The sequence below is a fragment of the Amia ocellicauda genome, chromosome 7 (genome assembly GCF_036373705.1).
Source record: "Amia ocellicauda isolate fAmiCal2 chromosome 7, fAmiCal2.hap1, whole genome shotgun sequence".
NCBI lineage: Eukaryota > Metazoa > Chordata > Actinopteri > Amiiformes > Amiidae > Amia > Amia ocellicauda.
In genome coordinates, this window is record NC_089856.1 from 10,792,395 (window position 1) to 10,818,069 (window position 25,675).

Genomic DNA, 25,675 nt, shown 5'->3' on the forward strand with positions numbered 1-25,675 from the left:
CAGGGAGTTAATGTGTAACTGGGTCGGCAGAGGAGTCAAAGGGAAGCTAACGCTCGAATGTCCGAGAGGGGCCTCGCTCTGAAGGGTGTCCATCAGGGATACAGCAACAGAACTGTGTCAGTGCCGTGCAGAACACAAGGAGGACAAGGTCTTCCACCAACCCTCCCCACAAAAACACCACTAACACACAGAAGCAACTTATCATTGTATTTTTACAGCTTTACCACCGAGTAAATATTCTAAAAAAAACACACTGCTTAAAAGTAATGCCTAGCTGCAGTTTTAAACTATGTTCAATAAGGTTCACTTTACATTACTGTAGTATCTGCGCTAAAAACTATTTTGTTATGTAGCTATAGTCAACACTATATGAATTGTAACAATCAGTATCACACAGAAACCTTGCACACAGGAATACACGCTACAGAATTCAAACTGCTGTGCCGTACCATAATAGATTTAAAGTAAGCTTTCCTTATTATAGTATTTCTTCTCCTCCTCCACCCACTTTTCTTCTTTCCAACTCTGTAATTAACCAATGCAATAGGCCATGAAGATAGTATTTCTTCCTCAACATTTTTCTGTTTCATAGAAGAAACACTGTCCGTCACAGGATTGCACCTTAACCCACGAGATATTGTTGCATTTCCTATTCAAAAACAGAGGCTAAACAAAGAGGAGACACTGTGAGAGCTGTGTCATGTAGTCGTGCGAGGGCCCATATGCCAAACCACAGTGGACGGGTCCTTCAGTCCAGGTATGGATGTGTCATTAACAGTGTGCAAGCCGATTGCACACGTATGAGAAGTGCAATTTTCACGATGCGCAAAACCATGAAGCTCTCTACCACTGACAGTTCCACTGGCAAATTCGCTGCGTTTTCCCTCAGTCACTTTCATAATTCCACTAATTACATAATTACAGCCTTTGTTTTCTTTTAAAGTGCCCAATTAGAAGCACAGCCGGCACTAGCCAAGCAGGATGCAGAGTTAAGTGGAACAAGTCTCAGCACACCCAGCAAACTACAGGCTGTGGATGACTTTTCTCTTTTTCCTGCGTTTTAAAAATAAAAAAGAAATAAATGCAGTCGCTCACAGGTACTCAAGGAAAAAGGTTCAGAACAATCATCTCCAGGCCCACATTTGCTCTCTCCACCCCCCAAATAGATTTTTTGGGAGCTTTTATTGCAGAAATGACAGAACAAAAAACAAAAAAAATCCAGGAAGACCCAATGGAAGAGGCTGCAAAGAAACAGGTGGCTTACCTAGGTCAACTCTCACGGCAAGTTGCACAACGGAGCCAAGGCCACTAAGACAGAACTGTATAAGGGTGATCGTTTATCTATATGCCTTTTACCTCACCTAGTTCCTTCACTCATTTTTCCATACCTTTTCCATTGTCCTGAATGCTGAACCTTTTGCTGCACTGAAATACACTCCTGAACCCAGACCTTCGGACCAGTCATGTTCCCAAGAACAAAGATCACGTTGGCATTCATAAAATCAGCCTGCCGTTCAGGGATGCCTGCTCTGCGATACTGCCTGTGACCACCAGAACTGGTGGAAAAGCCAATACACATCACGTACATTGGAGGATTTCAACACATTACTTAGGCTGTCCCTCAAATGGCTACCGGCTCCTTTTGGTATAGGTATAGGTAAGGGTGTCTCCTATTAGATAAATAAATAGATCAATAAATAAATAAAACCTGAGAGCTGAAGTACGGAAATCTTTTTTGTGTGCTTTTGTAATCATATATTAAAATAATTACTAAGTCTATACATACATTTCACAAATAATTATGTTAAATAACCAAACAATATCTACACTTTGCTCACTTGTCACCTCCCTAACCGCAAGGAATTCTGGGACTTTAGCACAAAACTGTCACCTGAAAGATTACTCTTATGTACACTCAACTGAAGGGAACCCTGGAGGGCATATAGAGGTCCCTTCACTCATTCCAGAATTGGGACACCCCTTAATGGACTTCATCCACCCCACAAGGATAAGGTAATGAAGGAGTGGTTTGGGATGCTGCCTTAGTACCCAGGGCAGGGACATCTCTGTTGCCGCCAGGTGTGTTATCCACCTATGGCCTGGCCTTGCTTATGGATGTTGAGCGCAAGAATAGCAGCGCTGGCACAAACCGAAAAGTGCCCGCGATGACAGAACGCACGGCCTGTTGACAAATGTCTCACGGCACTGGTGTACCTGCTGCACTCAGTCAGAAGGCTTAAAAAAAGGCCTGGATGAGCCCTCACATTTAGCATGCCATCTGCGCCTAGTTAACAGCCCAGCGAAAGTCTATTTGAAACAGCAGTAAGCCATATTTGCAAAGTGTGGTTAAGGTTATCTCCTGGCCAATGTAATGTCTCTTGCAAATTTCAATGTCTTATCGCCCAAAGCATTTGGAGAATAGAAGTACCTGGTATTGTTTAAGATTTGGCTTGACATCTCCAGAGTTTTAGAATAATTAAAGCAAATAATAAAATAAAAAAAAGATTAAGTAAATTAGGAGTTCAATTAATGGTTCAATTAGGTAACCAAGGACTTGGTTTGAATGAAAATCAACAGGACAGCAGAGCCCCCAGAACCAGAGCTGACGAGCCCCACTTCCTGTCTCGGCACACTCTTTCCTCAGTGTACCGTCCTTGTCAACAGCAAAGACTCCTTTACCCCAGTAAGTAAAAATAGACAAGGCACTGTACATTTTTCCATGACCTAAATTTTAAAAATACCCATTAAGCCAAACCTAAAATTCAAAGGTTATGGCACAAAATGGCAACAAACTTATTTTATTTGCAAATATAGATTTCCGTAGTTCGAAGAGCACAAACTTATTATATAAACTTACACAGACACGGGTTCAAAGAAATACAAAACATTCTATTAAAGCAAAAGCTAAACTAGTAATAAATGAGGAGAAAAGTCATTTGTCAGAGATGCCTATAGCATATATGACGAATGTACTTCGGGGTTTTGTGACTATTCAGATTTAAGATTAAGGTTGAGCTTCATATTAATTTTGTTAGTCTGACACAAATAACTAATTGTGATGGTATTTTGTGTATAGAAAATAGTGATATAATTATCAAATACCCCAAAAGATTCCTTTGCAATCCCTTGAATTCCTTTCTTGTTCTTTAGATAAACAGGGTCTCTAGGCAAGTCAATCTACTAGTAACTCCTCTTAAACTTAAGATTTAATATCTTTAAGTGTTCTTTGGTAATTAATCAATTAGTGCTCGCAGATTTAAGCCCTGTCACTCTACTCTATGAGACCCTCCTGCTGAAATGGGGAGTCCTGGTCTGCTTTGCGTCTAGCACAGGCGCTCGCCTTTTCAACATTAGCTGGTACTTAATGATAAAACACTGAGGCTAATCTTTTTTGTTATCAACTAACCTGGCAAACAGAGAAACTCCATCCAGGGAGAAAACACAGCAAGAGGAATGTGGCTTCAAATCCATCCCAGAATTACATTTCTATTCTTTCATAACAGAAATGTATGACACCACCGCCGGCCTTACACTACAGCCCTAGAACGTGAAATTCTATCAAATCTCAGAGTAAGACGCATGATTGCACACACTTATTTAGTTTTATCAGAGTCATCCATGGCGGGACAGGAACCTTGACTCCATAAGCACTCACAAGCGTCTTGTTTTCACCCCAGTACAACCGGATTCAATTTCAAACTCAAATCCCCAAGCAACATTCCCTAGCACACAATTCCTATAGATCAGGGGTTTTCAAACCGGTCTTGGAGTACCCCCTGCCCTGCTGTTTTTTTTCCAACCTAGGTCTTAATTACTTAATTGTCTGGTATATTGCTTTGTTAGGTCAATTAAGGATTCAATTAAGCAATTAAGACAACAGTTGGAACAAAAACCAGCAGGGCAGGGGGTACTCCAGGAACGGTTTGAAAACCCCTGCTATCGATGGACAGAAGAAGTCCTTGCATTCATCAGTCTAGCAAGGAGCTCGGCCTGTCTTATCACACGCAGGTAAAAGTTTCTGAACGTTTAGAACGGAGAATAAACTATATCCAAATAAAGACCGTAGTGTTCTCGGCTCAGCTGACTGATAAGGTGCAAGCCAGCGGAGGCCCCCGGGGAAAGTCTTATTCTAAAACTAGGTTGTCAGACACAAGACTGATGCAGACACTTTTAAAAACACTGCAAAGACTGACAGGTGCCTACACCAGACCCTAGGGGTTGCAGTTGTGTGGAAACCCAGGCCAGCTTCAAGGCAACGCAATCTAGTCAACGCTCGGGCAGTTCAGCACACCTCATTGGAAAATACTGATCACAGTCTGATGTCATAGCCCAAATCAGGACTATATGGGGAGCAACTTGAGCTCATAGCAGAGGCTTTTACCAGCAGAGCAACAGAGATACAGGGACTGATAGGAGCAGTTAGTTCACAGACTTTGTAGATTTCACACCAGTGTCAGGAAATTATGAGGTAACAAAGGGTGAAAACCTAATGAATATGCGCTGTGGGTAGCCGTGGCAGTGGCTTTGGTGGCTCTCGACATGTAGCTGGTGGGACGTCAGTGTGGTAATCAATGCCCCCACAGACAGCACCCAGGCCAGTCCAATGAATCCCTGTGTCTGTTATTACGGATATTGGATCAGTACAGGACCGTTGCAGCCGCTGTCTCCACAGTCCTCAGCAGGCCCAGAGTCATGATGAGCGTCACAGGCCCAACTGACTCATTGGTTTACAAGAGCAGTCGCCCACGCATCGCACCCTTGCAGCATATAGGCAAATATGCTAGTTAAAAAAATAATTGGATGGCCAACATTAAAATGACACAGATTTATTTGTTAGCACTGTTAAAACAAGAGCCAAGGCATGCTTCTGCCATGCACTCCCTACAGATGGGGCCCGCATTACTGTAAGAGAAACCAGTTCATAAACTACTCTTGGAACAGATGAAGAATTGGACAGCATTCATTGAGCAGAAATATTCCTCGATCCCCCCGCGACACACGACTGAAAAGAACATGTTCAACTTACAGAGACAGGGCAGTGATCAGAGTGTTGTCCGAAGAGGAAATTATCTCCCTGAAACGGCCTTCTGGGTGCTCTGTGCTCAAGAATGCAGTGCCCACTCCAGCACTGATATTAATAGACATAGATAGCATGTATGTATGCATGTGTATATATATATATATATATTACACATACATACACACACAACTGCAGTTTCATATGGCTTTCAGTCACTTACATGCATACACGGGTCAACATACCTTTTCATATTAACAGGGGAGGATCTCAGACTTTCTTCCACAGCTGGAAAAGCAGTGAATCTGGCAAGTGCAAAACCCCTGGCAACCAAAATGTTACCCCACAGGTTGCCCAGCCCTGATCATGGGAACAGCATTTTGTTTTGCTCATGCATTTCCCTTGGTTGGAGTATTGGGTGGGTTCAGTTTAAGGGAAAGGGATGTTGCAACTGAGCCTGTTGCATCGTTGTTTTCTCTGCAACCTTTTATTAAAATAGTTCCTTCCCTGAATGAGTAATCCCCAGACTGAGTACAACAGGGTGAGTAATCTTGATCCGTCAAATAGTATGCATTTAAATAATTATACCTAATAAACTTACGCACCTCCTCGCTGCTACATAAGCCTGTATCAAATCGGTTCTCAGTGTACTGGGAAACTGACGTGCTTGGAAAACGCATTGGAGGAATAGAAAATATGATTTGGTAAACTCCCATTAATCATGTTATGGTATTATTTAATGTACACGCTCAGTAATGGTGAATAGTGTGTAGTGACATTGAATAGGTGCGTAGAATTCAATGGCAAATTGATTTCCGAAGTACGTGAAAGAAAAGGCGGCTGTTCTGACAAATCTTTGGGGCAAAATGAAGTCCAAAGCTTCAGCTGAATGAATTGATTTAATGATGTTCCCACCGATAATACAACGCAACCTGCTGTTGGCACAAGGCAATGGAAAATGTGGTATACAATACATTTGGTTTTAAAAGTCACCATCAATTTTATATTTGTTGACTCTGGATTTAAGCAAGGCTCTCCTACAAGCGGATATGAACAGTTTGTGCTAGAACACCATCAGGTACATTACATTTTCATTTGTTGTTAGTTTTTTACTTACTTCGGGCAAAAATAGCTCGGGGTTTCTCAATCATGACTCCCCGTAGATCTCGTAACAGGAAGCACCGTATTACCTACAGGGTTCAAGTTGGCCGAGTTATTTGTTCAGAAACTGGGGCAGGTGTCTATTATAGACTGTTCTGGAAGCTGTGGAATTTCTCACAATTCTAATAACCTTATCTAATGACTGCAGAGCTTTCTCAACATGACACAAAAGATTGATGCTCACAACTGAAGTATTTCCCTGTGTGATGATGGCTTGTCAATAAGGGTGGGGCTTAATTTCTACTGCAGGCAACAACTACAGACTACTACAAAATATAACTTTTTTTTTTGTGTATTCATACTTAAAAGCCTATTTATTCCTGTCCATGGTGTCTAAGAGGATGTCTGCTCAAGGTGCTGATGCGATTACAGATGTGTTAACTAAAAAGGAGAGTTTCCTTCCTGAACTGGTATTCCCCATTTAATTATTAAGCTCCCAATGTCCTTTGTAGGTATTTAGATAAAAGATAGCTTTCGGTTCAGAAGGGTCAGGATCGATCTTCCAATAAACACCCGTGCTCTGTTCCAAAATTGGCCTTGGTTGTCTGTCAGCTATGTGTTGCTAATTTAGGGCCCTGTAGTCCCAGTTGATTGAGCAAATTACAGCTACAAGAGATTTCCCTTCCGCCTGGTCCTACAGTCACAGGGATGAGTTTGCAGAAATTAAAAATATGATTTCCTTCTCTTTGGATACAGTTATCGTTGTGACAAGTGGAGGGGCGTTGTGTGTGAAGCTGGCGTTTTGGGTATTTTGGTTTTCTTTCTTAATTCCTTTATGCAGTCGTCAAGTATTTATCCTTTATTACCTCAGAGTATGGAACTGGCCAATCATTAATCAAGTCGTTTTCCTCAAGGTTGCTGTTTACACCTAGAACATACTGACATTGCCTAGAGTTGAGCGAGTTCCATGGTATTGTTTTTCCAAGCCTCTTCACAGGCATAAACACAGAACACATAAGAGCATTCTGGAAGCTGTAGGTACAATTATTATTTTTTATTATTTTTAATCCATTACAGCCTAAATTTGAGAGATTAATATATAGTATAATCAACTGACTGACCTCCAGACTCTGTGCTCTTGGTAAATGCATTGAGTGGGACTTTGGCGCAGAAGTGGGTTCAGCAAAGGGCAGTTTGCAAGTTCTGTAACACTGATTTATAAAACGCTAATGAGAGCACTAGGCAACCCACACAAAGCGCAGGTTTCTCAATTAAGACTCCACAACTCACAAACTCTATTTGTGAAGGCTCTCTACAGCCTGTTATTAAAAGCATTTTGCAGCCCAGAACAGCGCTTGAGCACGAACACAAAAAAGTGACTGCAATTACCCTGGTCCCTGAGCAAAACATTTGGTAAGGTTTCATTGGATGGAAAGTTTTTAGCAGCAACAATACATTTAATTTTTCTTTTACTAAATTACACAGAAAAAAAAAGATTTCACAGATAAGAAACCTGAGCTAGATGATTATGCCCTTCTTTATTATTAGGTCTATAGGCTGATGTTGATGCAAAACCCTTCATGTATGTATGGTTGTAATCTCCCAGGATTCCCAAGTGCTTTTCAGCAGAGTGGAGTGGCTTCATCCCTCCCCTCTGAAGGGTCACCCGCTCCTAAACAAGCAGCTCAAATACACAGCAAATAAGGCGGAGGAATGAAGAATTACTGTGCTGAATAATCCAGGACACCACCACATACCCCGGGGAGTCTTGACCAATCAGGGCCTCGGGATAGGATGCCACCTGCTACGCCCCTCTTCAACATTGGTTTAGAAGCTGTGGTCGGGAAACTTTTTTTGGGTTGTTATTTTTGTAAAGTAAATAGAAGTGTTCAATCTAGCCAGCCCGATCTGGAATCTACATTGAAGCAGAGACGCATCTCCGAGCGTCTGTCAGATCCGCACAGCAAAGCAAAGCATGAAACCTGCCATGCCGAGAGACCGATCCCAGGGGGTTTGAACATGCTACCAAGCTCAGTATGTGAGGAGTTTGTACGCCATGTGCCCTGTTCTGTTACCACTCAAGGAACAATTTGGCTTTTACTAGGATTGGGAATGGTTGAAAAGTATTCCAGTATGTTCAGATGTTATACAGAGCTCTCCACTCTGTATTTTCATATATATTTTCATATTCACATACAGGTGCATCTTCCCTCATCTGAAAATGTGCTTGAGAATTCAGGTCTTTGATGTACAGATCAAGCTAACAAACTCTTTGAACTCCAGAGTGAGAGAAACATTTTTCTATGCCATCAGTCCTCTTCCTCGATTGAATTGGTCTAAAATACATAGAAAACTGATGCAAATCAGTCATACATCATGCCAAAGTTTAAAACAAATAAATGCACATTTTAAAAAGAAAAACAGGAATTCAGGTTTTAATTGTGCTCCCTGAGAGAGAAGGGAAAGGCGACGGCAATTTCCAACTGCGCACAGGAGTGGGTAGAGAGCAGGATTTAAAAGCAAGTAAAAGCCTCCAATTACAAAACTCAGAAAAGCTGTAATGCTGCAAAACTTTCAGATAAGTGAAGCACTCTTTCTGAAATCTTCCCTCGCTTCCCTGAAGCAAAGGAACATCATATGATGGGCCATTAACAATCCTGTAGCTCTTGCCACTTGGTATTTTGACAAAGTTCAGCTTGCAGAACCATGAAGCACCTCACTCTCAATATAAACTGCTCTAGAACTGGACAGACATGTGAAACGAAAAGCAATCTTGATATGAGAGCAGGTGAGGGGGGCGGGAGGTTAATTCTGGAAAATCTCTATTTTTTGAGATTTTATCCCGTTTTGGAAATATTCATCATTGCTGTGCCGGTCCTACATTTTTCTCAGTATGATGTGAAGTCACAAAAAATACATTAATAAATCCATTTAAGTCTTGACAAGCAGCTCAAACCACGGTGTCACATTATACAAAATACAATTTCAAAAGAAAAGAAAAGATTAAATCATGTGTAATTTTCCACTCCCATTTATGGTTCAGTAACAACAAGGATGTGCATCACAATACATTTTAGAAAAAGGGCTTGTTGGAGAAGCTTCTTTCTGTGAGATTACATCTCTCAGAGGCAAGACAAATTGACCCAGCCACAAGCCTCAGCTGCACAAAAGATGCAGACACCTTGAAAGGGAGTGTGGCAACCTTCAAAATATTTTGTATTTTTTATTTTACAGTGGATGGCTATGATTATTCCCATCCTAATTACTGGAGCAGGATCACAGCTGTGACTCTGCACTTCTTCAGAAGGGATGCGACAAGCTACATGTCCCTAGAAGTGGTCACAATTCATAGTCACCGCAGAAGTCAGGCCCTGTCTGTCACACCGTAAGCGCAGTGTGTGTCACTGGGCCCAGATATTACACCAGCAGGAGGGTGTGAGGCTGCTGGAGCCACTCGAAAGCTGAAGCTGCAGGACATATTGCACCAGTGACACTCTGAACAGTTGTGCCACCACACCCTGACAACAGTCCCCGTCCAAACCCAGCCAGGGTTGAGGTCCGAAGTGCGTGTGGAGGATGTTTCAATGTATTTGCAAAAAAATTTTAAATAAATAAATAAAAACCTCCCCATTTATCTATAAGGGGTTCTACATCCATTTTACCATTGCCTTAATTACAGAGAGTGAGGTTAATGTGATGAGAACATCGACCGTTAGCAAGCGAAGCGTCCCAGAGACGGGACCCATGTCGGGATGTGCTCACATACCATGCATTGTACACATCCTACACATTACTCCTTGGGTGCAGAGCTGTACTGGGGTTGACATAAATATGAAAGCAATTACCGAAGGCCTCCCTGCAGAATTACACACCACACCTCAAATGCAGTGTGCCACTAGGGTGTCCAAATCAGTGAAGAAACTGTTCTGTATTTAGAGAGAATATAAATAAAATTAATAAAATCCACACACCACATTCTGTCTTGGGCTCTGCAAAGTACAGCATATATCCATCCCCTCAAAAGACATGGCTGGCCTTACACACACAAAGCCAAGAAAACAAAGGCTTAAAAAGACCTCTAAGAAGAACTCTGTGAGTAAGTGTCAGATAAAGGTACTGAGCTAAGCAGTTGTCTTCAGATATACCCATTCAGCCAACCTTGAGCACTTTCCAAAGCTCCTGCACTCCCTGACTCCCTCTCTTAAAGCAGCACTTCAACCCTGTACTCAGTATTTCTACAAAAGACACATCAGAAGCACCCTGCAGAAGAAAGCAACATGAGTGATTGCTCTTTTATGCCACCCTAAATCCTCAGATCTTCACAAAGTAGCATTCTCCACTTTGGTCAGGACAATTTCTGTACCTGTGATCTTATTGTTTTGGGGAAAGAAAACTGCAAAAAAGATAAGTGCTTCAAAGAAATACATCTCCATCGTTACACTATATTGGGATATTCTGGGCAAGTGTGTGCAGTGATGACACTGGGTCACAGAGCTGGGGGATGAAGCCAGTGTCACACAGAGTCCCCATTGCGCAGGGGTCTAAAAAGATGGCTACACTATCTTCTGGCTTTGTGCTCCAGCCAAGCTTCGTTGGTCTGATTAGCTGATAAAGCGCAGGGCGGCTTCACGGCAGCACCAGTTGGCGTGCAGCGAGGCGCGAGTCACACCGCTCGAGCCCCGAGATAAGGAACTCATGCCAGGATTAGATCCAGCCAGGCCACACACAGCTAGGCCTCACGCTAAATATAGGTTATTGCGAGAGCGGCATGGCAAAGGCAAAGAATCAGGAACGGTAATCTTCGAGCATGACAGACAACGGCAGACAACGGTAGGCATTGGCAGACTCAATGAAGCGTTGCGCCTGAAAATCTTTTTTTTTGTTTTTGTTTTTTTTGTTGTTGCCATCTCTCTGCTGCTGTGGATGTTTGGGTTAATGACTGCAAACACTCGCTTCTAACCCAGAACCCAAATAGCATACTTGGAAAGCTTTTGTAACCTGTCACATGCTAAATATGGAACATACACAAATGTTGACACTTGCCTACTTGGTTTTGAACACATTAACTTTTTGATTTTGTCCTTGTGTTTCCACACCTTGATTTGTGCGGAGAATGTATTTATTTTTCCATTGCAGTAGTATTATTATATGTAATATTATTATTAAACGAGCCAAGTCCAGACCTGCACATTATTGTATAAATGTAGCAATTATAATGTCACGGAGAATGTGAATATACACACACCATTAATTACAATTGGCAAAAAAAAGGAACAAAAGGAGAACTGATAGGTTTGCAAAATCGTGGATATGTCAAGGGAATAAGGACGAAAAAGGTATTCTGTTTTGGAAGAAAATGTCAAACCATGAAATTTGTGATTATGGCTTTTAATTAGGTTTGCAAGAGAAATAATGAAATGAGAACTAATTCACTAGGATAAAACGCAAAACCATGCTTCAGTGCGTGACAGGCCCACGAGGTGTTGCAAGAAAGGTCATCCTGCTGTACAAAAATAACATGCCTCTTTAGGTCTGACCCCTGACCCCCTCTGTGCTGTATGGCCATGTGGTCAGCTAAAGGTGGCTTCTGTGTTGCTTGGCGACAGGCTCAAATCAGCACTGATCAGCGCTGCAGAGAGCATGCCTGGCTCAGCTCCCAGTTACTCCAATTCATTACAACTGCACTGAAATTAAGCAAACATACTAAACTCCCACTCTCAGCTGATTGAAGGGGATTTGTGCATATTACATGGCTGCAGTAATACAGCAATAATATTATTATTTTATCTTCCTCATCCCCCACAACTGTAATGCTTAAGGTTCTCACAACATAAATGTCTTGTGTGCTCCACAACAGTCACATAAACCACATCCTGAAAGAATCGCAGAATGGCTGTTAATTTCATCAACTTTGACCAACTGCTGACATTGCCTGAAGGCTTCAAAAAATTCAGATTCACGCAGAATCAACTTTTGACCCTGTTTAAATGCATAAAACTCAAATTCCCCCCAAACTCCACGGCTGGTTCATTACAAGGCTGTTTACTCCTTTCCTTGCCTCTGTAATTAATTGCTCAGTGCTATGTGCATGCTGACAGGAGCGAGCCCATTACCTAAACCAGAAAAGTGGCAAAATGTTCCTCAAATGTTCCTGAAAATCAATAAGGCAATACTGGGGTACAGCGAGAACACTATTTCCTGCTTGGTTTGGTATGTCTTTGTTTTGGTTTGATAAGATACAGGAGATTAATTAGCTTTACAACATCGAAGCACAATAGCCCCGTGTACGACAAGAAAGTCGATGCCTTTCAAATTTACTAACAGTCTCCTTATTTTTTAAACTCAACAATTCTTCTACTAATAATATATTCCGTTTCGATTTGCTTAGTCATCAAACGATTAGGAGATCGGAAACCATCAAAGTGCAGCCCTTGAAATACAAAATGTATAGTTTTGCAGACTGGAAAGAAAAATAGATAAAAGCAGATCATAATAACAATGGAACTGGGTGAAAAGCATCTGAAAAAACAGTCTGCTGCCCGTGAATGCCAAATAGTCTGATTTGGGTCTGATATCTGAAATGGCAGGCTGGCCTGAGCAGAGGAGCTGTGCAGTGCAGGGCAAAGGGGAGCGCTCCTTTCAGGAGATGAGCATTGAGGAGGGATGAGTTGGGAGGCACAAGGAGAATTGAGCTGCAAAAAGAGGGGTGTGGCTGTGTTGTTAAGGGGGCTGGGAGGTCCCTTCAATCCCCTGTGGTTTTTGAGTACCAGTGCTCATAGGTTAAAAGTCTGCTACATCCACTGAGCTGAGAGAGAAGAAACCAGCTAGCAAAGTACCAAAGACTATCCATCACCACTGATCCAAGCAACCCACACGAATATAGTCCCACAATACTGAGTGCTTTTTGGAAATACTAAGGTTTATTTTTATTTTTCTGGGAACTGTTCAAGCTGAAGTGGCCAAAACCTTGCAAAACCGGTTTTCTATTGCAGTGACAAATGAGACAGTATTTATTTGCCATTCTCCTGTAATGTAAACACAGACACTGAAGATCCACTCTCTCCCCCTCTCCCTCTGGATTTTTTTCCTTGCTTGAATGCTGGTGGCTGCAGCAGAAGGGCCCCCTTCTCAGCAAAAGCATGTCTGTTTTTAAAACCTTCTCTATCCAAGTCTTAAAGATAGTTCTTTATGGACCAAATCAAAACAAAACCAAAAATAACAAAACAAAAAAAAAGACGGAAGGAGAAGTGAACCAAACGAGTCCGATGATGAGACACACTGACAGTTTGTTTGACAAGTCCCCTTCCTCAACCTAGACGTCAGTGAGTCAGTGTGTGAAATGAGATTCTGCAGTCGCTCTAGCCTGGGGGGGATAACAAGGAGATCTGGTTGTCAGGAGCTGGGGAGTAAGGAGGTGCGGGGTGTGGGTCTGTAAGAGTAATCTGTCACAGCCAGGAGCATGTGACCATCCCACATCCTCCACACCCTCCCGCTGTGTTCTCCTACCACTGCAGGTTTAACAACACGACAAGCTAAGAGGTGATGATTTTGAACACACATCTGCCAATTGGTGAATCCAGGGGGCCAGCTCTTGCACCTATTCCCAGTGACAGGAAAATGGCACGGGCCTGTACTATTCTGAGGTGTCCCAATTAAAAGATTACTCCCCTCTTGGTAAAAGGAACACATTTTGAAATGAACAACAAAAGAAAGATGGAGCCTAAGACCTGGGAAGGACACTTCTCTAGTTGCTACTCTAAACCTCTGTCTGGAGCTCCGCAGTGACAGTGTGAAAGAAAGAATTGGCTGTTTACTCTGTGGATGGCTACTAATTGGGTAGCAAAATGCATCTTGATCAAGATAGCTCCTTCCACACTGCTACCAACACACAGCCCTAGAGAGCAAAGAGACGGCAAGACAGTGAGGTTGTCGTGTGAGTTTTGGGTGTTTTCCTTGGAGTCGTTTCATCTCAGTGGGAAGGCTGCCCATTTTATTATGGCAGGGTTCCAGGGCTCCTGCCTTTATTGGTGGTAGTGGCCCCTGGGCTGCGATGGAAAAGGCCATTCTGTTCAGGGAGTTGTCCTACAATGGGGAAACCTTCACCCCCACCCCCCTGCCACTTAACCCAGCATGGGCACAACTTGGCACACTGGGCAACCTTCCGCTGTCCACACACTCTCCCCCCGCACTACCAGAGAGGGACCATGTCAACTCTGCCACAGACGCATTGCACATTGTGGATAGGATCGAGGCCGTGCGACCGACAGATGAGGGACTAGGACACAGACAGTGGTTTAGTTTGAAATCTACCTCATGAGAAATAACAATTTTTCAAGTACAAGGTTCAAGGTCTTGAACATAGGCAGCTGTGGCCTCCTGCCTAGATCAGACAGACCAGGGATTTCAGACTACAACCACCTTTTCTAAAACGGGGATTTCCAATAGCACATTCTTATAGGAGGAGTCACATGGCAGACAGTAATATTCCCAATTCACATGTGACACACAGACAACCAATTAGCTTCCCAGCTTACCACACAAACACCACAGAGCAAACTTTGTACCAATTGGTTAGTCCAATAAAGCATTTTACGCATTGTGACCTTTATGCAGCATATTATTTTATCTGTGGTGGAAGATATTGCAAAATGCCTTGAAGTTCCCCTTTAGCCAAATCTGGCACGCACAGAAAATTACTCGTATTGCATGAGAAAAATGAGGGGAGAAAATGTGCAACCCTTTTCTTTTCAGACAATGCAGCCAGATGACGAGAAATGATTCTGCAAGAAATGGGACCGCCTGAACAGGCCTGTCACTGCGACCTTGGCAGAGAATGAAAAGAGGACTTGGGGTTAAAAACAGACACTATGAACAAAGGCTTTTCATTTCTGTTGTTTTTCCACTTCTAAGTCTTCCGATAAACTATGGGTTTAGTCTTTCTGAGGGAGGGAGGGACAGAGAGAGAGAGAGAGAGAGTGATGTTGTTTCCCTGCTTATTCTGTGTGCAGCCTAACTACATGGCACCGACAAGGATCGATAGCTACAGTGAAACGTTCCTGATCGAATAGCTTCAGCTCTCAGCCAACTCTGAATCCATATTAGGAATCAGACACAATCCCAACCACACTCCCCTCTAGATACGAAGTCGTGCTATCGTACCATATCAGTAAATGTGCCTTGCCAGTGGGTTGATCTCCATGACCAGAAAAGGGGTCAACTATCCAGAAATACTGCTTCACAACTAAATTAAAATTAAATAAATCAATAAAGAAAAACACTTCAATCAACTACAACTGAACAGGCATGTCGGTGGGGCCGTAATCATTACTCCCAGAACCCCCTGTTGGAATCCTATTTCCTGGAACAGAGAACAGGGTCACGGCTGTGACACGAAAAAACAGATAGTAGGAAAAGAGAGCCACCCGTTTCAATCTTTAACTACCACGAGTTAAGATTCCACAACTTAACTATGAATTATATAAATGTTTTAACTGGTATGGATCATGGTTGTGGACTGACTGGACAAGAGCGGCCATCTGCTGCTTCTTCTGGTGGGATAGTTTCAGCACAATTGATAGCAATCGTAAACCTTTTAGAGACTCGAACTAGGCATGGGTGGTCCATACGGAGGGGAACATGGACTTATAATGAGTTTGAATTCGAATTTTCAGTGGCAATAACCCGGACTCAAATAGCACAGTTCTAATTTGACATGTTTTAATTGTAAAAACTCACACATGCTACTGCAAACACTGCGATTCCTGCATCCTAACACAGCTTGCCTCTCCAACACCGGGGTTACAAGGTTGAAAGGTATGGGGAAACCAAAAACAGGACTGTTAATGTGAGATAGCCAATTACAAGAGAAATTGTAACAAAACCCCACAGGGGATGCAAGATTACAATCTGTAGCCTCTCTCCAAGCCAAGGCATGGGGGGCAAAGGATGTACAGTGTTCCACATCAGTTGTGTAAAGGATCTCAGAAGAAATTGAAGCAGTCCTGCCACACATTGAAGCTGGTTTTCCCTTTCCATACAAAACATCACTTGCCACTGTACAAACTTAATTGAATGATTGGTTGTCACTATATTAATAGCACCCTTTGAAACCCTCAACAGAACAATCACAAGCAAGCTCTCGTGCTAGTAAAATAGCACCAGAACCGAAAATGTTCATTAATGCAATTTTATGGAGGATCTTATGTATGCAAAAAATGTAATCTGTAATAAGTCTTTGGCGATTGATAAAAAAAAAAACGTTCTGTAAATTCAATTTCACAGACTGAGATGGAACCTTCCTACGCAAGTGCAATGTGATGTTATCTTCCTGGGCTTCCTGCAGTAGTTACAGACGTAAACCGGTGAAAGATGACACCCCCATCCATGTATTAAATACCAAGAATATATTTAACCCATAGAATCATCAAAATGTACTACAGTTTCACTTCCTGCACTGTGGATTAGACTTCTCCAGCTTCATACAAGACCGATCCTTAAGAAAATACAATAGACACACTTTTTGAGCTAGCAAACTTTCACACATTACTATTGATTTATATGGATCCTTTGAAGACACTTTTGTGATTTTCTTCTCCCCCCAAGTATTTAGTCATTATTGATGATCGTCATTACAACAGGAAAATTGCTTTCGACAGCAAAGATTGATTTACTTATAATTACGGTGGGGGGGAACTGAAAAGAATTTTTGGTTCCTGCAGTCATCCTGCATTGGCCACACGATCAAGAGACAATAAAAGAACACTTCTGGGGTGAACTGGAAGAGTCCCTAAGGAAAGGAGAGCAGCCTCCCTCACTGCCATGGAAGCTGCACTGTTGGGGATAACAGGCCCAGGATCCCTCCAGCCTTGTATCAAAATGACCACAGCAGTCATTAAGCCTCTGGTTAGACTTAAACCCCATTAAATAAAACCACCATCTTGTGTATTGCGTCAATTGATTCCAGGGTGTTTTGGAAATACTGCGTATGAATAGGTATATCTCAATAGTACACACAGAGCAAGAGACACACACACACACACAACACTTATTTGCACCAGATATGACTGGTAGAAAGCAGAAACCCAATGTAACTGAAATACTCTTAGTTGTTTTGCATTGATATACTTAGGTCATTACCGTGTATTCCTCCCTGACCTGAAAACTCAGCAACCCCTCCCTGGACTCAAGCTGACTCCAAGTGAAGTGTCTCAATCCTACACAGGGAGGGGAGCTCTAATGTCAGCAAGTTCTTAAAGACTGTTAGCAGGTGCTGCACAAACAAAAGACTCTCAACACCACTGAAGCTCCAGGTCTGAGCACAGAAAGTGGAATGCACATTCTCGGCATTCCCGGCCTCTAAAGCCAGCTTAACGCTCTCCGGCTGCTGGAGGCACACAAACATGGGAGGAAAGAGACGTTCCTATTGGCTCTGATCAGACAAGGATGGCAGCGCCAGATGTGGCGGCTGCGGCCAGACTGGGGAGGTGAAGATGAACTTGGCGTACTTGGATGCAAACTGGTGGCACCGGGTTCAAGCATGTCCACAAAGGAAGGAACAACCGAAAACAAACACAGCAAAAACAGCCCAAATGAAGCAAGGCTACAAAACTTGCATGTGACTGAAGACCAGCCACACGCGCTCATCGAATCCCAGGCTAGATTCCGTCTCAGCACTTGGAAACCTTATGTTCATATGATGCCCAAGTAAATAAAATATTTGTATTTCTTTATTTTTTATTTTTTTAAATGCACAGTGCACATTCCTGTGATGCTTTTGGCTACTTCCTTGCAAGTTAGTACATGGGGCCATCCAAAATCAGCTAGAAAACCCTAAATGACCTTTTAGCAAACAGTAAAAAGCTGAAAAAAGCTAACAATCATGCGTTTCTTGCCCTCCATGTAAAAAGAGCTAGTCTAGCGATGACACACAAATCAAAAAGAGACTGGTGGTTAGCAGTTAACAAGCTTTTTGTCTCCATTAGAAGGAGAAAACAAAAGCTAGACATTTACTGTATTGCTCTATTAACTGTGGGGGTTACAAGATAATAAACAGATGATGTTTAACAAAACTTTGGCTTCCTTTTCTATAAATATATATCTATATAGTACTGTGCAAAAGTTTTAGGCAGGTATGAAAAAATGCTGTCAAGTAAGAAAGCTTTCGGAAAAAGACATATTAATAGATTATATTTAACTATTAACTACATGCAATGTGAGTGGACAGAAGAAAAATCAACATCAAATGTGTGACCACCCTTTGCCTTCAAAACAGCATCAATTCTTCTAGGTTCACTTGCACACAGTTTTTGAAGGAACTCGGCAGGTAGGCCGGCCCAAACATGTTGGTGAACTAACCACAGTTCTTCTGTGGATTTAAACAGCCTCAGTTGATTCTCTCTCTTCATGTAATCCCAGACAGACTCGATGATGTTGAGATCAGGGCTCTGTGGGGGTCATACCATCACTTCCAGGACTCCTGGTTCTTCTTTATGCTGAAGATAGTTCTTAATGACTGTCGCTGTATGTTTGGGGTCGTTGTCGTACTGCAGAATAAATTTGGGGCCAATCAGATGCCTCCCTGATGGTATCTGCCTGTACTTCTCGGCATTGAGACCATTCATTCTGACCAAATCCCCAACTCCACTTGCAGAAATGCAGCCCCAAACTTGCAAGGAATCTCCACCATGCTTCACTGTTGCCTGCAGACACTCAGTCGTGTACCGCTCTCCAGCCCTTCGGTGAACAAACTGCCTTCTGCTACAGCCAGATATTTAAAATTTTGACTCATCAGTCCAGTGCACCTGCTACCATTTTTCTGCACCCCAGTTCCTGTGTTTTCATGCATAGTTGAGTCGCTTGGCCTTGTTGCCACGTCGGAGGTATGGCTTTTTAGCCGCAAGCCACACTTCTCCAGACAGTAGATAGAAAACAGTGGGACCCTGGTACACCTAACAATTCTGAGCTGATGGCACTGCTGGACATCTTCCGATTGTGAAGGGAAGTAAGCATGATGCATCTTTCATCTGCTGCAGTAAGTTTCCTTGGCCGACCACTGCGTCTACGGTCCTCAACGTTGCCCGTTTCTTAGTGCTTCTTCAAAAGAGCTTGGACAGCACATGTGGAAACCCCTGTCTGCCTTGAAATGTCTACCTGGGAGAGACCTTGCTGATGCAGCATAACTACCTTGTGTCTTGTTGCTGCTGTTTTATTCCTCCTACACAGCTGTTTCTGTGTCAGTTCATGATTGTGTTTCAACCTACATATTGAATTGATGATCATTAGCACCTGTTTGGTATAATTGTTTAATCATACACTATATGCCTACAAAATACCTGACTTTGTGCAAGTGTACCTAGAAGAATTGATGTGGTTTTGAAGGCAAAGGGTGGTCACACCAAATAAAATATGGATTTGATTTAGATTTTTCTTCTGTTAATAGTTAATAGATTAATATAATGCATTAACGTCTAGTTTTGAAAGCATTCTTACTTTACAGCATTTTCTCACACCTGCCTAAAACTTTAGCACAGTACTGTATATATATATATATATATATATATATAAACATTACTGAGCCACAGAAGGAATGTATGCTTCATTGGGATTACTTGATTGATTACTTTAAAGGCAGGTAAAAGGTCAAGAAAAAAAGACTGCAAAGAAAGGCCACAAAGCATATCACACCAGTACATACATGCACACAGACTGTACCAAATTAAACTACAGGGCAGGGGTGACCAGCCCGGCTCCTGGAGAGTCTTAATCTGGCAATCCCAGGTCACCAATCACCAGATACCGTTAAAGACATGGACACTTAACGCCACAATAGATCCCAGCAAACTAGCCCAGGCCTGGCCTTTCATGTACACATGCAGCAAAATGAGCTGTATTTTTTTAAAATATCAGATTAATTTGTTTCCCTGCATGCATGTCCAGCGTCAACTGTGAGCTGCCAAAATAAGGGAGAGTTGTATTACACACTAAGTATGATTACATAAATATGTTCTCAATCCAGTTATATTTCTAAAGCAATGCAGGACCAGTAGGGGTCATGCCACTTAAAGGTCATATAACATATATACTGTAATTTCGATAATCGTGGTGCAGTACAACAGGAACGGTATCTATATCGTAGTGTACACCTGTAATATTAGTAGCACTTGCAATATTAGTCCTCTATCCCTGCTAGATAGCACTTCAGCTTATTCTTCATTGTTTTCCTCCTTGCTCCCTTTCCCGTAGCCCTAGTCTGTAACCCTACATCTTGACAGCACTTAGCTTTCACCGTCCAGGATGTAGGAAGTCTCTTACTGTACTTGTGTAAAGTGTAATTGTAATTTGTAAAATGTATTATTTTGAATTGTTATGTTTTAGCTAAGTTGAATTTGTAATGATTGATGCCTTGTACTTCTCTGTATTTTTGCACTTATGTTGTAAGTCGCCCTGGATAAGGGAATCTGCCAAGAAATAAAAATAATAATAATAATACAGTGAGGGAAAAAAGTATTTGATCCCCTGCTTATTATGTACATTTGCCCACTGACAAAGAAATGATCAGTCTATAATTTTAATGGTAGGTGTATTTTAACAGCGAGAGACAGAATAACAACAAAAAAATCCAGAAAAACACATTTCAAAAAAGTTATAAATTGATTTGCATGTTAATGAGGGAAATAAGTATTTGATCCCCTATCAATCAGCAAGATTTCTGGCTCCCAGGTGTCTTTTATACAGGTAACGAGCTGAGATCAGGAGCACTCTCTTAAAGGGACTGCTCCTAATCTCAGCTCGTTACCTGTATAAAAGACACCTGTCCACAGAAGCAATCAATCAATCAGATTCCAAACTCTCCACCATGGCCAAGACCAAAGAGCTGTCCAAGGATGTCAGGGACAAGATTGTAGACCTACACAAGGCTGGAATGGGCTACAAGACCATCGCCAAGCAGCTTGGTGAGAAGGTGACAACAGTTGGTGCGATTATTCGCAAATGGAAGAAACACAAAATAACTGTCAGTCTCCCTCGGTCTGGGGATCCCTGCAAGATCTCACCTCGTGGAGTTTCAATGATCATGAGAACGGTGAGGAATCAGCCCAGAACTACACGGGATGATCTTGTTAATGATCTCAAGGCAGCTGGGACCATAGTCACCAAGAAAACAATTGGTAACACACTACGCTGTGAAGGACTGAAATCCTGCAGCGCCTGCAAGGTCCCCCTGTTCAAGAAAGCACATGTACAGGCCCGTCTGAAGTTTGCCAATGAACATCTGAATGATTCAGAGGAGAACTGGGTGAAAGTGTTGTGGTCAGATGAGACCAAAAATCAAGCTCTTTGGCATCAACTCAAGTCGCCGTGTTTGGAGGAGGAGGAATGACCCCAAGAACACCATCCCCACCGTCAAACATGGAGGTGGAAACATTATGCTTTGGGGGTGTTTTTCTGCTAAGGGGACAGGACAACTGCACCGCATCAAAGGGACGATGGACGGGGCCATGTACCGTCAAATCTTGGGTGAGATCCTCCTTCCCTCAGCCAGGGCATTGAAAATGGGTCGTGGATGGGTATTCCAGCATGACAATGACCCAAAACATACAGCCAAGGCAACAAAGGAGTGGCTCAAAAAGAAGCACATTAAGGTCCTGGAGTGGCCTAGCCAGTCTCCAGGCCTTAATCCCATAGAAAATCTGTGGATTGAGCTGAAGGTTCGAGTTGCCAAATGTCAGCCTCGAAACCTTAATGACTTGGAGAGGATCTGCAAAAAGGAGTGGGACAAAATCCCTCCTGAGATGTGTGCAAATCTGGTGGCCAACTGCAAGAAACGTCTGACCTCTGTGATTGCCAACAAGGGTTTTGCCACCAAGTACTAAGTCGAAGGGGTCAAATACTTATTTCCCTCATTAACATGCAAATCAATTTATAACTTTTCTGAAATGCATTTTTCTGGATTTTTTTGTTGTTATTCTGTCTCTCACTGTTAAAATACACCTACCATTAAAATTATAGACTGATCATTTCTTTGTCAGTGGGCAAACGTACAAAATCAGCAGGGGATCAAATACTTTTTTCCCCTCACTGTATATAAACCACGGTAAACCATAAAACTGGGATAACACCCATCCTTAGTCCAGACACTCCCAACAGCCTTAGCCTCCAACCCCCAACGCTGGGCCCCTCTGGAGACAGGCTGGGCCATTCTCAGAGATTCCCTGTATAAACAACTCATCGCACAGAAGGGCTGACAGGAGAGCTCGTCCCCACAGCCACTGCCCTGCAAACATCTTCACCAATCTTACCACATTCCACATTTACCCAGGGAAGACAAATGAGATCTGCTGTCCTTGTGTCCCGTCCCGTCCCCTGCAAAAAAACTAACAAATCTAGTACTTTCCCTTGTGTTGAAACCTCGCCCAACACTGTAGTTGGTAACAGAGATAATAAGGGGATGCTAAACTGCATATAAAACTGAGCAGCCAGGACACTGGGATCATACGGCTGCATTGCAACGCCAAGCACAAGACCGAGCAGGCACTAACACGACAGCACCCAATTGCTCCACCTTCAAGCAGAACCTGATACAGATACTCAAAAGTGAAACTGGATTTATATTGTAGGGGTTGATACAGCAACCAAATGCCATTTAACTAAATAGGTTAAAACAGTCAAGAATGCATTCCAAAAAACTGATTTGATTTGATTTTATAGATGTTCTGATTTAAATGAAAATCTAGTAATTTACACAGAGTATTTTAATGCACAATTAATGGTGCACTTCTACTTACTAACTACCCAGTCAGTAGCAGAAGTAGTAGCATGCCATTACGAAATGGCACATTCTGCCAGCCTCTGACCAAACACAGACAGCGGAGAGTATAATTTCCAGCTTTCAGCACCTGTAGGGTTGTACTCCAAAGTGTCATGAAGGGCAATGGACGTCATACCAAAGACAACAAAATAATGATAAGTTATTTCAAAGCAGCTGTCAAGGGAGAAGCGGCAAGTGTTCCCGTTTAGCTTAACGGTGATCAAAGCTGGTCTAAACGCCAGCTCCTACCCTTCAGGGCATGCCCTGCATCAAACTCAGACAATGGCCTGCACTGCAAAGCTTTCCTTTACACAGAAAACGTATGTGTATTAAAGCTCTCCTTGGAAGACCTTGTCCACATTTGTCATGCAGCTACTGTTAAACACGTAAGTTGCGTGGGCAAACTGACAATTCTACTGTGCGAGTTCTGGCTGTAATTCCATACTTTACTATTTTCAAAATAAAATTAGTCCTGTGGGAAGTCACAGTCTTAAACACTTCGATTAAGGGTCTGCTGTGTAACCACATAACTGGAGCTGATCTGCAATAGCCTGACAAGCATGGTTTGTGCCAACTGCATACAGAATGAACTAGCTCAGTTAATTTCACTTATAAAGATTAAGGACCTATCCCACAAGATAAACTACTCAGGCACTACTAACTTCTGTTGTAACAGCGTAGAGAATAGCACAGACTGCAGGTGTAACAGCACAATAAATATCTGTAGGCCTAAATACGTTTGAACATTGTCCTGCCTGTTACAAAACAGGTTTATGGTTTTATTGTGCCAAGATATGGGGGGGAGAATGCTCACACAGTGTGATCAGATAACATTAAAAATAGCTGTTAGTCTCTCTCCTGTCCTGAAAAATAATAATCTATTGTCTCAATTACACGATTCAGGCAAAAGGACTTCAGTATGAGGGAGGAATTTCACATATACATTTCTTTAAAGGTTAAGCATTCATTTATTTTACTTTGCTCATCTTGAAAGCACAACCTTCATTTGGGTTTTGTAGTTTTTGGGGGCATGTTGAACTTTGCCGCGCAACTGGGGCTCTCAGACATCAAATGAGTGCATCTCTTTAAACCACAGCAAAGTCGTGAAGTTTCATTCATTCAACTGAAACCACAACCCCACTGCATAATACAAGATTCATTTCACAAGCGCCAGCACTGACGTCCGCTTTGTAGGTTGCGTGGAGTGGTAAAGTTGTTCCACCTTTAGGTCACATGTTATGTAAAATGAAAACGATCACAGCACAGCGCGGAGGATGGGCTGCACTAGTTGCGCTACTTTGTATGCTTTTACTTCTGTAAAGCTGCAACAGTTGTGTTGTATCCTTTCAAAATATCTCATTTTGCACACGTTTGTAGATGGTCTTATGAAGCACGTTTTACTGTAGGTGGTTTAATGGGGTGACAGGAAAGTCCACTCACCTGATATATGATCATGACCTTGTGCTGTGCAGCAGGTCGCCCGCTCGCTCCTGGCGGCTGGCCGGTCGGGACTTCTCTGTGATCTGGGTGGTGCGCTTCAACAGGAGCCTAAAGTAAGACAAATTAATCATTTATTTTAAAACAACACGTGCATCCACTTGCCAGCCTTGATCTGAAAGTATGTAATTCATATGCAAGAGTAATGACAACACGGTCCTGGTTCCGCGTACTAAATCCCGCCGGGCGTCTGACTTGACACATGAGCTGACACAATGTCAACAGGAGCTGCCGAAGACGACAGACCAGCCCAACTGTAGGCAAACAAGTTACCTTGCAATCACCACAAAGTATCAGGTATCGCAGCACAAGGGGAAGACAAAGCGCCAGCACAAGTTCAAACACTCACGGAGCCACAGCTTCCCAAACTCCACCGACGTCCGACCCAGCGACTCGGAACTTCCTCGGCTCGACTCGCCGTCAGTCGGCCAGTGACCGCGGGGCACACGGACCCGCTCGGGAAAGTTCACAAGTCTTTCTCAGTCTGGATGTCCGAGCTGACCCTCTCCCTGCCGGCTCGCAAGCCGCCTGTCACACATCCATTTCACGCACAAATGAAACGTGTGGGAGGAAATAAAGGACGGGATCCAGTTTAGAAAAACACGTCTCAGGACGTCGGCTGCTGCTAACGAGGTCTAGTGTTTGTGTGGTTTATTCCCCCGCTCGATGTAGTAAATATGCAGGCTTACTTATCTGACTGCTTGTTGTGGTCGAAATGTCACACTTCACCGCAAAAAATATCCCTTGGAAACTCAACGCGAGTCCGTGTAAAAACTATTTCCACAGCCGCCCCTATATAGATGCATATCGCTTCTCTTTCGGCCCGCCCCGCAGCTGGCCGACATGGCACGTCCTGAGCTCATCCACACCCGCCAAGAGCCAATCGCAACCTTGGACCCAGCCTCTCCTCTCTGCTGATTGGACGATGCGTACGATTGTCGCCTCCCTATTGGATGAATTGAATGCTTATTAAAACGTACGGGACAACACCCCCATTCCTCATTAAAGACTCAGGGGTGTGTCATGACGTCAGAGACGGCGAAGAGGTAAACAACTGGGTAGTTGTAGAGTTTAAAGAGACAATGTAGCATTACCGCCCGTTAGAATGCTGAAGTGAAATCAACTGATTTTAGGTAGTCGTTTGAAGCTCTAAAACGGAGACACCTAACGACCTTTACCTACAAGAAATATATTTTTTTAAACGCACAGATTACGGAGAACAGTGCGTTTAGACTGATATTATAATCTCAAAATGC

The 25,675-nt window shown here is 42.8% G+C and overlaps 1 protein-coding gene across 3 annotated transcripts in view; it reads right to left on the minus strand.

The window, feature by feature from the left end:
• LOC136752756 (vitamin D3 receptor A) overlaps nucleotides 1–25,257 on the minus strand; it is a 47,018-nt gene extending 21,761 nt beyond the window's left edge. Inside the window, exons 1-3 of one of the 3 annotated variants that reach the window (XM_066708332.1) lie at nucleotides 25,109–25,257; nucleotides 24,769–24,947; nucleotides 24,363–24,470 (exon numbers count right to left, since the gene is read on the minus strand). The gene's annotated coding sequence lies outside the window, so the exon portion shown is untranslated. Of the gene's footprint in view, nucleotides 1–24,362; nucleotides 24,471–24,768 lie in introns of all 3 variants that reach the window. The other 2 variants (XM_066708333.1, XM_066708331.1) reach the window with 2 other exon arrangements.
• Between the last annotated feature and the right edge of the window lie 418 nt (nucleotides 25,258–25,675).